The sequence below is a fragment of the Mauremys reevesii genome, linkage group 3 (assembly GCF_016161935.1).
Source record: "Mauremys reevesii isolate NIE-2019 linkage group 3, ASM1616193v1, whole genome shotgun sequence".
Taxonomy (NCBI): domain Eukaryota; kingdom Metazoa; phylum Chordata; order Testudines; family Geoemydidae; genus Mauremys; species Mauremys reevesii.
In genome coordinates this window covers 46,360,719-46,374,177 of record NC_052625.1, presented here as the reverse complement: position 1 = coordinate 46,374,177, position 13,459 = coordinate 46,360,719, and positions in this window count along the sequence as shown.

Here is a 13,459-nt window from a genome sequence, read left to right as displayed (position 1 = left end):
GGAGCATTCCAAGATCCATTGTCCTTTCAGTATTTCTTGATTAGGTACTTAATTTCCCCAGGAACTGACCAAATGCTCTACTAAGGTTATTTAGAAATCAAGCCGGTACACAGCCAACATTCATAACTTTGAATACAAAAATGATACATGCATACGAATAGGATTAATACATTCATTAGATAATAACCTTTACGGAGATGTGTTACATGGCATATGTAGCATAAAACACATTCTAAGCATATTTCCATAGAGCCTTATGGGAGGTACCGTCACACCCTCCCCCTGAGCTTACTGCCAGAGACTTGGACACTGTTCATCGCGGAGGCAGTACATGTAAAATCCCTCTTTGTTTTTGGTTCCACTCCTTTCAAGTACCTTTAAACCATATCATGTCATTCCTAAGGGTCCTAGCCAGTTTTGGGGGTCCTGGTCCTCAGATGCCAGAAAACAGGTTGGGGTGTAGTATTGTTAACAGAACGCAGACAGCGATATCTGTTACAGCGGAGGCGTTTTGGCAATTAGCCACCAATGCCATGAGGCAGTGTGCCTCAGTTTCCCCTTCTACACAGCAGCATGGGGCTGTTATGCTTTTGCTGCTGTTCCAAGCTTCCAGACTGTTTACAGTCTGAAAAGTAACTTGCTTGCTTCAGTTTACAGGCTGAAAAGTAACTTGCTTGAGGGGCTCTCCTGTCACCATCCCTAGCATGTACAACAGTTTCTTCCACAAAGCAGGTATGTCCCACATCTTTAAAGGGTTTAACACTAGTACGCATTCCTTTGTTTTATCCCATAGGTGAATTAGCAAAAGACACAAGGTTAACAGCAAATCTACGGTGGACAGGCTTCGTTCACTCAGTTTGACTCCGTTAGTGTCTATTGCATTTTCCCAGCTCTCTGTAGCCTCTGGTAGGCACTCTGCCTCTTTGGAGAAGGCTTTTAATTCAGGCATGTGGTTGAGCCTTTGCCAAGGAGAGGGTGCACTGCCACCATGCCTGCCCTCGGCCCCTCCCTCTGGAATGTCTCTGGGCTGGACCGCACTCCCTTGTGAAGTGCCACCCATGCAGAGATTCCCCACCACCCCCATCTTGGAGAGAGAGTTTTATCTCTTACAGGTGCAGAAAGAACACCACCTTTCAATGGGGGGCTCTGGACCCCGTGGGCACCCCACTTTCTGTTCCCAACAGGCCAGCTGGATGGACTCCCCCGTTCAGGAGATCTGACCCTCAGGTTTCCTTTACAACATGAACCATAGGAGAAGGGGCTGGCATTTTAAATGCAAACTTTTCACCCTCCTCCTGGGAAAGTCCCTTCCCACAAAAGGTGGGCGGACTCTCTGCCCCCCCTTCCATCTGGGCTTCCCTCTCTGGGCTCCCCTCTGGGTCAGACACTCCTGTGTCCCCCGAAAGGGAAGGTGACCCTGGTCCAACTGTGGGCTCACAGCTACCAGCTATGGCAGACTTTTCACTGGCCAGCAAAATTCCCCCCTTTTCACTCAGGTTGGGTTTGCTTCCAGCTACAGCGATCTTGGGGTCTGTTTCCACCACTGTGGTCACCAGGACCCCAACTTCCACCTTTGGCACACACCTCTCTATGCACCCCAGGGCAGGTCCTGCCCTCTGCTGACCTGCAATTTCCTGGCAGTCAGCAGCTGTGGTGGCCCCCCTGTTACAAGGTGGTTCCTCCCCCTCCCCTGGGGAGATGATTACGGGACAGGAGCTGCCTTCATCCAGCCCCTCCCTCTGGAACTTTCCTTGAGCCCCGGGACTACAGAAACTGGCCACAACCATCCCTGCCCCCAAAGCTGCATTCTTTACTGCTGCAGAGGAATCTAGGAGACACCCTCCTATTCCCCCAGCAGTCCATGTGACTTCACTCCGCACCGACCCCCGACTGCTAACCAGCCCTGGGACAGATTCTGCCACACTAAAGAAATTGTTTCCCAATAGAAACGGTGCAAAATTGTGTGCCACCCAGGGGCGGCTCTACAAATCACGCTGCCCCAAGCAGCGCGGAGCGCTGCGCCGCCCTTCCCCAGTCCCGCGGCGGGTCCCCTCTTCCCGCGGCTCCGGCATCCTGGGGAGGGCGGCATTTGGCTCCGGTGGAGCTCCCGCCGGCATGCCAGCGGCAGGTCCACTGGAGCCCGGGACGAGCGGACCTGCCGCAGTCATGCCGGCGGGAGCTCCACCGGAGCCAAATGACGCCCTCCCCAGGATGCCGCCCCAAGCGGGCGCTTGGCCCGCTGGTGCCTAGAGCCGCCCCTGGTGCCACCGTTGCAACAGTCGGTTCAGCCTGCAAATCCTTAGTTTGCATGTGTACTTTAGCTAAAGGTGCAAAGACTTTGTAACCCGCTAACAGCTCTAATTCTGCCATTTTACCTGGCAACAGATCCTTCTTCTGGATAAGGTCCCTCCTGACCACAGAAATCTCAGCACCTGTGTCCCTCAGTCCAAGAAGCACTGCACCATTCATTTTAACAGCATGCATATGCTCATTGCTTGGTTGTGTGGAAGCAAGCTTTACAAATCCTGTGTGGAAAGAGGCCACAGCCTGGCTCTGAGAAGCTGCAGCTTCATGTGTTGCTTGTTTCTACTCAGAAAGGGACACTTAGTCCTCAGGTGCTCAGTTGACTTACAATCATAGCACCTCTTGGGCTCCTCTGCTTGCACAGGAAATTTGGGACGAGTTCCAGGGGAATTGGGAGGTTCCCCAGCCTCCTTTTTCCCAGGGGTAAAACGGTGATTCTGCTTTCCCCCAACCCTGTACTCCTCTCCCAGTGGTTTATGTTTGATTGCAGCTTGTGCTTGCTCATAAGAGTCTGCATACCCAGCTAATTCACCCACTGCATTTACCTTTTTGTCCCACAAATACTGTTTTACATCTTCCTGCCCATATTCAGGAAGTGTTCCTGAGTAACCAGATCACACATCCCTTGGAAGCTTGTAATGCCCTTCCCCCACACCCACTTGTCTACCAAATCTCTCATTTCATTGGCATAAACCACATTACTCAATCCAGATCCCCTCTTAAGACTCCTGAATTTCACCCTGTAGGTTTCAGGTGTAATCTGAAACTCTTTCAAAACCAGATCCTTAAATTTACTGTAGTTTGAAGCATCATCAATAGGCATCTTACTGAATATGTCCAGAGCTCTACCAGTCCATTTTGCTATCAATGTGGTCATCTTTTGATCTTCAGGGATGGCATGCAGGGTGCCCAGTCTCTTGAAGGTGATGAAATATTCGGCGATCTCGCTGGATTCCTCATACTGTGGACACAGTTGCTCCCATTTATGAATTTTTGGGGAAGTGGAGCCAGCAGGTGGAGGGTTTTGTCTCTTTGACTCCGTTACAGCCAGTTCATGCTTCTGGGCCTTTCTCTGGGCCTGCATAGCTCTCTCGTGGGCAGCCTCTTCCCTGGCTTTTTCTACCTCCATCCTTGCTGTCTCTGCCTCCATAGCTCTCTTGTGGGAAGCTGCTTCTGCCTCCACCCTTGCTGTCTCTGCCTCCATTGCTCTCTCGTGGGCAGCCTCCTCCCTTTCCATTAGTCGTTTATGTTCATTTTCTTTCTCTTTTGCTTCCAGTCTAGCCAACTCTAGTTTGTAAGCAGCTTCACTGCTAGTCATTTTCCTGCTTTCTTCTTCTGGGCCACATCCCCTCTGCAGTTCACTGAAAGTGGGATGCACTCAGCTCAGGGGATTCTTCATTAACAGAGACTTTCACAGTGCCCAGTGTTCAGCCTTTCTGGGCAATTTGCACCCTGTGCAGTTTTAGCATCTTCAGATCTTGTCTCTTACTTATTTTGCTTCCTTTTCTGTCCCTACTTCCCTTACCCAAAATAAGCAAATAGAAAATAACAAACCAGTAACCACTTGGGCTGTTCTTCAGCCACCGACCACACTCAAAACTCACTTAAAATCACTACCAGTACCTCAAAGCAATCAGATGTGCACAGATTCTGCTGACTACGCCACTGTAACAGGCTGGATCACAGAAACCTCCTGGGAGCTGCCACCTGATGTTCCCAAACTACTTCAAGCCCTGCTTTCCTGCCAGCCAGCTCCTGTCTTGCTGAGCCAGACACTCCCGGCTGCTCCAACACAGACCCAGGGTCTGAATTACTTGCCCCAAAGCTGCAGGTTTACCTGAAAACAGCTAACAGAAGTGTTCCTATCTTTAAACTCAGATGCCCAACTCCCAATGGGGTCTAAACCCAAATAAATCCCTTTTACCCTGTATAAAGCTTATACAGGATAAACTCATCAATTGTTTGCCCTCTATAACTCTGATAGAGACATAGGCACAGTTGTTTGCTCCCCCAGGTATTAATACATACTCTGAGTTAATTAATAAGTAAATAGTGATTTTATTAAAGACAGAAAGGAGGATTTAAGTGGATGCATGTAGTAAAAGACAGAACAAAGTAAGTCACCAAGCAAAATAAAAGAAAATGTGCAAATCTATATCTAATCAAACTGAATACAGATAAGATCCTCACCAGTTCCACAATGCTCCCTTTTACAGACTAATCTCCTTTTAGCCTGGGTCCAGCAATCACTCACACCCCCTGCAGTCACTGTCTTTTGTTCCAATTTCTTTCAAGTATCCCAGGGAGGGGGAGATGGGGCTGTCTCTTTAGCCAGCTGAAGCCAAAATGGAGGGCTCTCCTAGGGGTTTAAATAGACTTTCTCTTGGGGGTGGAGACCCCCTCCTCACTCCGGTGCCAAGTCCAGCTCCAAGATGGAGTTTTGGAGTCACTTGGGCAAGCCACATGTCCATGCATGACTCACAGTTTTTACAGGGAGCATCCATTGTTTACATACTACCTTGAACTTCCTCAAGTAGACTTCTTATGTGGATTGGAGCATTCCAAGATCCATTGTCCTTTCAGTGTTTCTTGATTAGGTACTTAATTTCAACATTCCTTTCCCCAGGAACTGACCAAATGCTCTACTAAGGTTATTTAGAAATCAAGCCGGTACACAGCCAACATTCATAACTTTGAATACAAAAATGATACATGCATACCAATAGGATTAATACATTCATTAGATCATAACCTTTACGGAGATGTGTTACATGGCATATATAGCATAAAACACATTCTAAGCATAGTTCCATAAAACACATTCTAAGCATTATTTCCATAAAGCCTTATGGGAGGTACTGTCAAAAGCCGTATAGGAGGTACTGTCACAGCATCGTTAAGCTGTTGAGAGATTTTCAGAAAACAAACAGTGTAAGAACCCAACGGTTGAGTCAAAGGGTCCTCCTTGGAACTGTCATTGAGGTAGCGCTTTCTCCACACAAGTCTAAAGGTGCTCGGGGTTAAAACAAAGTCCGAAGTTCTCATGAGGGTGGTAAAGGAGTCCACGTTTCCTCTCAGTAGTCTTTCCACAATTTCTAAAACACGTGTCCTTGGTCAGAGATGGCCTCCTCTGCCCGGAGCTGGGACTTATGGGGTAATGGTGCTGCTCTCTGATTGGCAGAGGGCGTTGGGAGGAGTTCTTAGAGGGGGTCACACGACCCACTTCCAAACAGGTCACCCCACCCCAGAACTCACTCTGATTGGTCAAATCTCCTCTGAGGGAGGTCCTATCAGGGTGAACCCCATCCTGATTGGTAGAGGGAAGTAGGAGGAGTTCTTAGAGGGATCACATGACCCACATCCAGATGGGTCACTCCACCCCAGACCTTGCCTTGATTGGTCAAATCTCCTCTCGGGGTGGTCCCCAGCGGCTGAAACCCTTCCTGAGTGGTAGAGGATGGTCACGTGACACACCTTGCTTCCGGTCATGTGGCATCTTGACCCTGGGATTAATACCCCCCGGAGCGGGACTTCTGGTGACAGGTGAGTGGGGTTTAAGGGGTCAAGGGGCAGAGTTTAAGGGGTCAAGGGGTGCGGTTAGGGTTTGTTTCATGGTATACTACTTATACTACTCAGGTTTACTGTACCATACAGTTTTTGTCTTGTTCATTTTGATCAGGTAGTTTTTGTGTGCTCAAGGAACATCTGCCTTGGTGTGTGTTGAGATTCTCCCTCAAGTTCTCAGCAACAGCTTGTGTGTTTTGCTTCTTCATGCAAAGAGGAGATCTTGAACTAGATTCCATGGGTTCAATAGCTGTTTCTGCTTGGCACTGATGAGTATCATCTACCTGCAATACAAAGAAAAAAATTCTCATGCTTTAGTGGTATTGGAGAACCTTGTTAATTACCAGCAGGAAGTGAAAGACCCATTCCAAGCGACTGAATAATATGAATTAGCAGACACACGCTAAAAGCAAGAATCTTCAATGTTTATAGTTATCACTCTGAAAATACAACAGCGCTATGCAGAATGCTTTACAGCAACTACCTACTCCTCACCATGTTCAAGATAGAATGGGCATTATCATCCAGGCTTTACAAATCACAAATCACATAATTTAACAAGGTATAGGCAAAGCTAAGGAGTAGTACACAGGAGTTCCTTGTCTAGTCTCTTCTTGCTCAATCACTAATCTGCAGAACTGTATTTTGAGATATGTAATTTAAGTTTAATTACTGATATTTCATAATGAATTTGTAAATGTCCTATAGTTTATTCTGTAAATATGATAGCACTTGAAAAAGTTGTTTAGTCCTGAAGCATTTACATTGGCCTGCAGAGGATATCCTGTCCAGACGTATTATGAAATATTCAGGAGAATGTCATGTCATTCTAAATATTTAACATAACCTTCACAATATGTTTGTTGTGATGGTCAACACTAGCTTTGTAAAACTGTTGAAAAATTTCACAATGTGTACATTTTTGGGGTTCTCTCAAATTCCAGTCCCCACTGCTATTACAATCGTCCTTGTCTCTGCACTCCCTGCACTCCCCACCAAATTCTGACATGATTTTAGCATCAGTTAGCTAAAACTTCAGTAGTTATATATGTGTGCTTCATGACCATTGAAATCCTGAATGCCAAAGCTTCTGATAGTCTAGGTAATTGGCCCCAATTCTCATCCCATTTACACTGATGTGGGTCCTGTGTGAGAGGTGAGCATCAGGGCTTATCCTTCTAGTGCCAGCAAAAACAGAATTGTTACCAACATATATTACTGGCAACGCTAATAGGACCATTTATTATTAAGGGTACCTGACTCCTCCCATTACAAGAAGACCCTGTTTTCTGCTGCTTCTAACTTTACAAACTTTAATTGCTTGGGCTGAAATTTTCAGGGGTGGGGGACAGAGGCAGAATTTCAGCCAAAATGGTTAAGCTATTCCCAAGACCAAGGCTAGGGAAATCTACATTTTTCTCATATTAAAATATTCTGGCAACTTTTCTTTGAAAAACTCCATGTGTTGGAGCAGGGACTTGTAATTTGGCAGGGGGTGGCCTTTGTGCAGAGAATGTGCTTTTTGCCATCCCCATGAAAACCTGCCCACATTTGGCCAAATTATAAGCCTTTGAAAAAAATCACAGTTCACAGATACTCAGAGAGAATTCTTAGACTTGTAGCAGCTAAAATCTCTGAAGATTTCGTCCTCGCTGAGTATTCTTGAATCTCGCACAGCTCTTAGTGCTAACCAAACTGTGCATGAGCTATTCCCCACAGACTGACTGCACATGCGCCATTTCCACACAGCTCCTGGATGTGAAAACAGGGCACACTGTGCCACCCCGCAGAGCAATTGATATGCTCCAGCCCAGGCCTCTAAGGATCAAAGCCAGAGTTTCCCTGCAACGGTTCTTCCCAGCTGCTTTGGTCCAGGCACCAGAACTGAGAGCAGGAACTTTTCTCTCAATAAACTCCCAATGACCCCTCCAAGCTGCTGCACAAGCACGCTGATGGAGGAAGATACTGGACTCAAATGCAGAGGGGACAAAAGACAAATGGAAGAGCAGGGGCGGAAGGGGCAGACTGGGACAAGGAGTATGCCAAGATTGGGACTGGAATGGGAGTGCGGGGAGGGGCCAAGGACAGGAGCTGGTAGGCAATGCTAGGACTGGAAGACTATGAGAGAAGGCCGGGAAGGGGAAAGGAATGTAGAGGAGACACTGAGAGAAGACACAGAGCTAAGAGGAGGAGGAGGAGGAGAAGGGAGTTTGTAGGGGGAATTTGCAGGGGAGACTAAGAGACTTAAGGAGAGGAACTGACAGGCTAGTGAAGGGAGTGGGTGGTGTTCTGCCAGTGTTCTGGTGCCTGTTGGGGTTGTTTTGCTGTAGGTGGTGGTGGTTTGCTTCGGTTTGTGTTTCCTGGACTTACAGGTTTTAGGTGGGAAGGCTATGACCGATACAGAGGCAGCAGTGAAAGACAGAATGAGGCTGACTGGATATGGAAGCTGCTGCATGTACATGATCCTGGAGGGGGTACCTGAAAAGAGTTTCGTCTGCCTGACGTGCCGCCTGATAGAGCTGATGGAAGAAAAGATCCGAGGACTGGAGATGCAGGTGGAAACTCTGTCGAGTTTAGAAGGGGATTCGAGCGGATGATGGAGCAAAGACATGAGGAGGCTGAAGGGAAAAGCTCAGTCTTGCAGATGGAAGCAGGACCAAAGAATTCTGAGGGGAGACTGCTGGGTGAGGAAAGTGGACGGTGGAAGCACGTGACTAAGAGAACCAGGCAGAGAAAAAGACGGGCCAGTGAAGGAGAAATAGAGCTCAGGAACAGGTTTGCAGAGTTAGAAAATGAAGAGGAAGCTTAATGAAATTGAGGCTCAGGTGATCTTCAGTGGGATTCTGCCTATTCCTAGAGAAGGGCAACAAAGATGTGAAAAGATTATGGCGATCAACAGATGGCTCAGGCAGTGGTGCTATAAGGAGGGCTTTGGGATGTATGGCCACTGAGAAGCATTCATGGACAGAGGACTGTTCTCTTGGGATGGACTTCACCTGAGTAAGGAGGGAAATAGACTTCTAGGATGGAGGCTGGCACAACTGATTAAGAGAGCTTTAAACTAGGAATTTGGGGAAGATGGTTGGGAGATGTCCAGGTAATCTCCAAAATTCCCATAAAAGGGTAATCTCCCTTCTTAGCATTGAGAGGGAAGAAAACAAAGTAAGAAAGGATACAGCCATGGGTCGGAGAATGGAAATAAGGAGGAAGGGTAGTGTAGATACCAGTCTAATAAGTGATACTGGGGGTAGAATGTCTGTGCCTAACCAGGTAAAGAATGTCAGTGAAGCCAAATGGCAAAAATTAAGATGTTTGTACACTAATGCGAGGAGCCTAGGTAACAAAATGGAGGAAGTAGAGCTTCTGGTGCAGGAAGTGAAACCAGATATTATGGGGATAACAGAAACATGGTGGAATAGTAGTCATGACTGGAGTACAGGTATTGAAGGCTATGTGCTGTTTAGGAAAGACAGAAATTAAGGCAAAGGTGGTGGAGTAACATTGTATATCAACGATGAGGTTAACTGTAAAGAAATAAGAAGTCATGGAATGGATAAGACAGAGTCTATGTAGGCAAAAATCACAATGGGAAAGAAAGCTACTAGAACCTCCCCTGAGGTGCTTGGGGCTAGCTAGAGACCACCAGGATCTGATTTGGATATGGATAGAGACCTCTCATGTTTTAATGAAGTAAACATTAATGGGAATTGTGTGATTATGGGAGACCTTAATTTCCCAGATATAGACTGGAGGACAAGTGCTAGTAATAATTATAGGGCTCAGATTTTTCTGGATGTGATAGCTGATGGATTCCTTTACCAAGTAGTTGAAGAATCAACAAGATGCCATTTTAGATTTGGTTTGGGTGAGTAGTGAGAACCTCATCGAAGAAATGGTTGTAGGGGACCACCTTGGTTCGAGTGATCATGAGCTAACTCAGTTCAAGCTAGATGGAAGGATAAACAAAAATAGATCTGGGACTAGGGTTTTGATTTCAAAAGGGCTAACTTTAAAGCATGAAGGAAATTCGTTAGGGAAGTGGATTGGACTGAAGAACTTGTGGATCTAAAGGTGGAGGAGGCCTGGAATTCCTTCAAGTCAAAGTTGCAGAAACTATCAGAAGCCTGCATTCCAAGAAAGGGGAAAAAAATTCATAGGCAGGAGTTGATGACCAAGCTGGATGAGCAAGCATCTCAGAGAGATGATTAAGAAAAAGCAGAAAGCCTACAAGGAGTGGAAGACGGGAGTGATCAGCAAGGAAAGCTACCTTATTGAGGTCAGAACATGTAGGAATAACGTTAGAAAGGCAAAGGCCAAAAGCCATGTAGAGTTGGCCCTTGCAAAGGGAATTAAAACCAATAGTAAAAGGTTCAATAGCCGTATAAATAAGAAGAAAACAAAGACAGAAGAAGTGGGACCGCTAAACACTGAGGATGGAGTGGAGGTTAAGGATAATCTAGGCATGGCTCAATATCTAAACAAAAACTTTGCCTCAGTCTTTAATGAGGAGCTTAGGGATAATGGTAGGATGACAAATGGGAATGAGGATATGGAGGTAGATATTACCACATCCGAGGTAGAAGCCAAACTCAAACACCTTAATGGGACTAAATTGGAGGGCCCAGATAATCTTCACTCAAGAATATTAAAGGAACTATCACATGAAATTGCAAGCCCATTAGCAAGAATTTTTAATGAATCAGTAAACTCGGGGGTTCTACTGGACAACTGGAGAATTGCTAACATAGTTCCTATTTTTAAGAAAAGGAAAAAATGTGATCCAAGTAACTATAGGCCTGTTAGTTTGACATCCGTAGTATGCAAGGTCTTGGAAAAATTTTTGAAGGAGAAGGTAGTTAAGGACATTGAGGTCAGTGGTAATTGGGACAAAATACAACATGGTTTTACAAAAGGTAGATCGTGCCAAACCAACCTGATCTCCTTCTTTGAGATGGTAACAGATTTTTTAGACAAAGGAAAACGCAGTGGATCTAATTTACCTCGATTTCAGTAAGGCACTTGATACGGTTCCACCGGGGAAGTTATTCGTTAAATTGGAAAAGATGGGGATCAAGATGAAAATTGAAAGGTGGATAAAGAACTGGTTAAAGGGGAGACTACAACAGGTCATACTGAAAGGTGAACTGTCAGGCTGGAAGGAGGTTACTAGTGGAGTTCCTCAGGGATCGGTTTTGGGACCAATCTTATTTAATCTTTTATTACTGACTTTGGAACAAAAAGTGGGAATGTGCTAATAAAGCTGGGAGGTATTGCTAACACAGAGAAGGACCAGGATATCACACAGGAAGATCTGGATGACCCTGTAAACTGGAGTAATAGTAATAGGATGAAATTTAACAGTGAAAAGTGCAAGGTCATGCATTTAGGGATTAAGAACAAGAATTTTGGTTATAAATTGGGGACGCATCATTTGGAAGTAACAGAGGAGGAGAAGGACCTTGAAGTATTGGTTGATCACAAGATGACTATGAGCTGCCAATGTGATATGGCCATGAAAAAAGCTAATGCGGTTTTAGGATGCATCAGGTGAGATATTTCCAGTAAAGATAAGGAGGGTTAGTACCGTTATACAAGGCACTGGTGAGACCTCATCTGGAATATTTTGTGCAGTTCTGGTCTCCCATGTTTAAGAAGGATGAATTCAAACTAGAACAGGGACAGAGAAAGGCTACTAGGATGATCCAAGAAATGGAAAACCTGTCTTATGTAAGGAGACTCAAAGAGCTTGGCTTGTTTAGCCTAATCAAAAGAAGGCTGAGGGGAGATCTGATTGCTCTTTATAAATATATCAGAAGGATAAATATCAGGGAGGGAGAGGAATTATTTAAGCTTCGTACCAATGTGGACACAAGAACAAATGGATATAAACTGGACACTAGGACGTTTAGAGTTGAAATTAGACGAAGGTTTCTAACCATTAGAGGAGTGAAATTCTGGAACAGCCTTCCAAGGAGTAGCGGGCAAAAGACATATCTGGCTTCAAGACTAAGCTTGATAAGTTTATGGAGGGAACGGTATGATGGGATAGCCTAATTTTGGCAATTAATTTGGCAATTGATCTTTGATTATTAGCAGGTAAATATGCCCAGTGCTCTGTGATGTGATGTTAGATGGGGTGGGATCTGAGTTACTACAGAGAATTCTTTCCTGGGTGTCTGGCTGGTGAGTCTGGCCCACATGCTCAGGGTTTAACTAATTGCCATATTTGGGGTCGGGAAGGATTTTTCCTCCAGGGCAGATTGGCAGAGGCCCTGGAGGTTTTTCACCTTCCTCTGCAGCATGGGGCACGGGTCACTTGCTGGAGGATTCTCTCACCTGGAGGTCTTTAAACCACGATATGAGGACTTCAGTAACTCAGACACAGGTTAGGGTTTGTTACAGGAGTGGGTGGGTGAGATTCTGTGGCCTGCGTTTGCAGGTCAGGCTAGATGATCAGAATGGCCCCTTCTGACCTTAAAGTCTATGAGTCTAAGAGAACTGGGGCTGGCTGAGCAGGGAGATTGGGACAAGGAGCCTTAATTCCAGCATATACGAATTTTTGAGTGCTTTTGCGTGTAATCCATATATGCACGCGCACACACCCCCTGCTCTAGGCATCCAGGCCTTTCAAGAAATAATCAAATATTTGGGATGAGCATTAAAGTGGGAAGATTGACCTCATTTCCATTTACCAAGTTAATGAGCACTTGGCATGAGATCACAGATTTGATCATACCAACAATTTTAAGTTTACCATTATGCCCAGATCTTTGTTATGTGCCAAGCTTTATTCATTTTATTTACATTGATGACCTTGTCTTCACTATACTCATGGCAGATATAAAGGAGGTATGAATAACATGGCATATCTTCAAACTCACTTGGAGAGATAAATACATTATGTGGATTTCCCAGGCCCTGCACATTCAGATACATTTTGACGATCAGTTACCTTTGGTGATTTGCTGCCACCAGCTGTCGGTTTAGAGATCTTGGCAAAATTAGCTGACCTGCCTTTTTGTAAATGTTGGCCATATGGTGACAAATTTTGGCTTTGAGCAGCAAGACGGGCACTGGTCTTTAGGTTTAGCGCTGTTCTGCGAAACACAGGGGTTGGTTTTCCCAGTAGGAATATCAGCAAAGCCTGAAAAATAAACAACAGCCATTAACCACAGTTGATTAAATTACTTTATTGTTCCAATCAATCTGATCTTGCTCAATTCAAGATGGAGATGACAACGGGTAATAATTTAAGAAAGTAAAATGGCATTTACTCACTGAATAACAGAATGGGGGAATTATTAGGACTATCTTGCGTTCCTAGAATTTTATAGGTGAACTCAGGCAAGGGTGTGGATCTGTGTAACAGCAACTCTACTAAAATGGCAAAAAGAGTTTTCTCCAAGCAAATGTTCTCTTTTTCCTTTAAAGGGACACCATTAACTGGAAAATCATTTCCATCTGAAAACGATGTCTCTCCTATTGTTCTACATAGAGCCGGCCAGAGGGAGACAATTCTGTTTTATGACCCTTTCGAGGTTTCACAATTTGTTTTTATTCTAGATTGGAATGAAAACATAAGCCTTTCAAA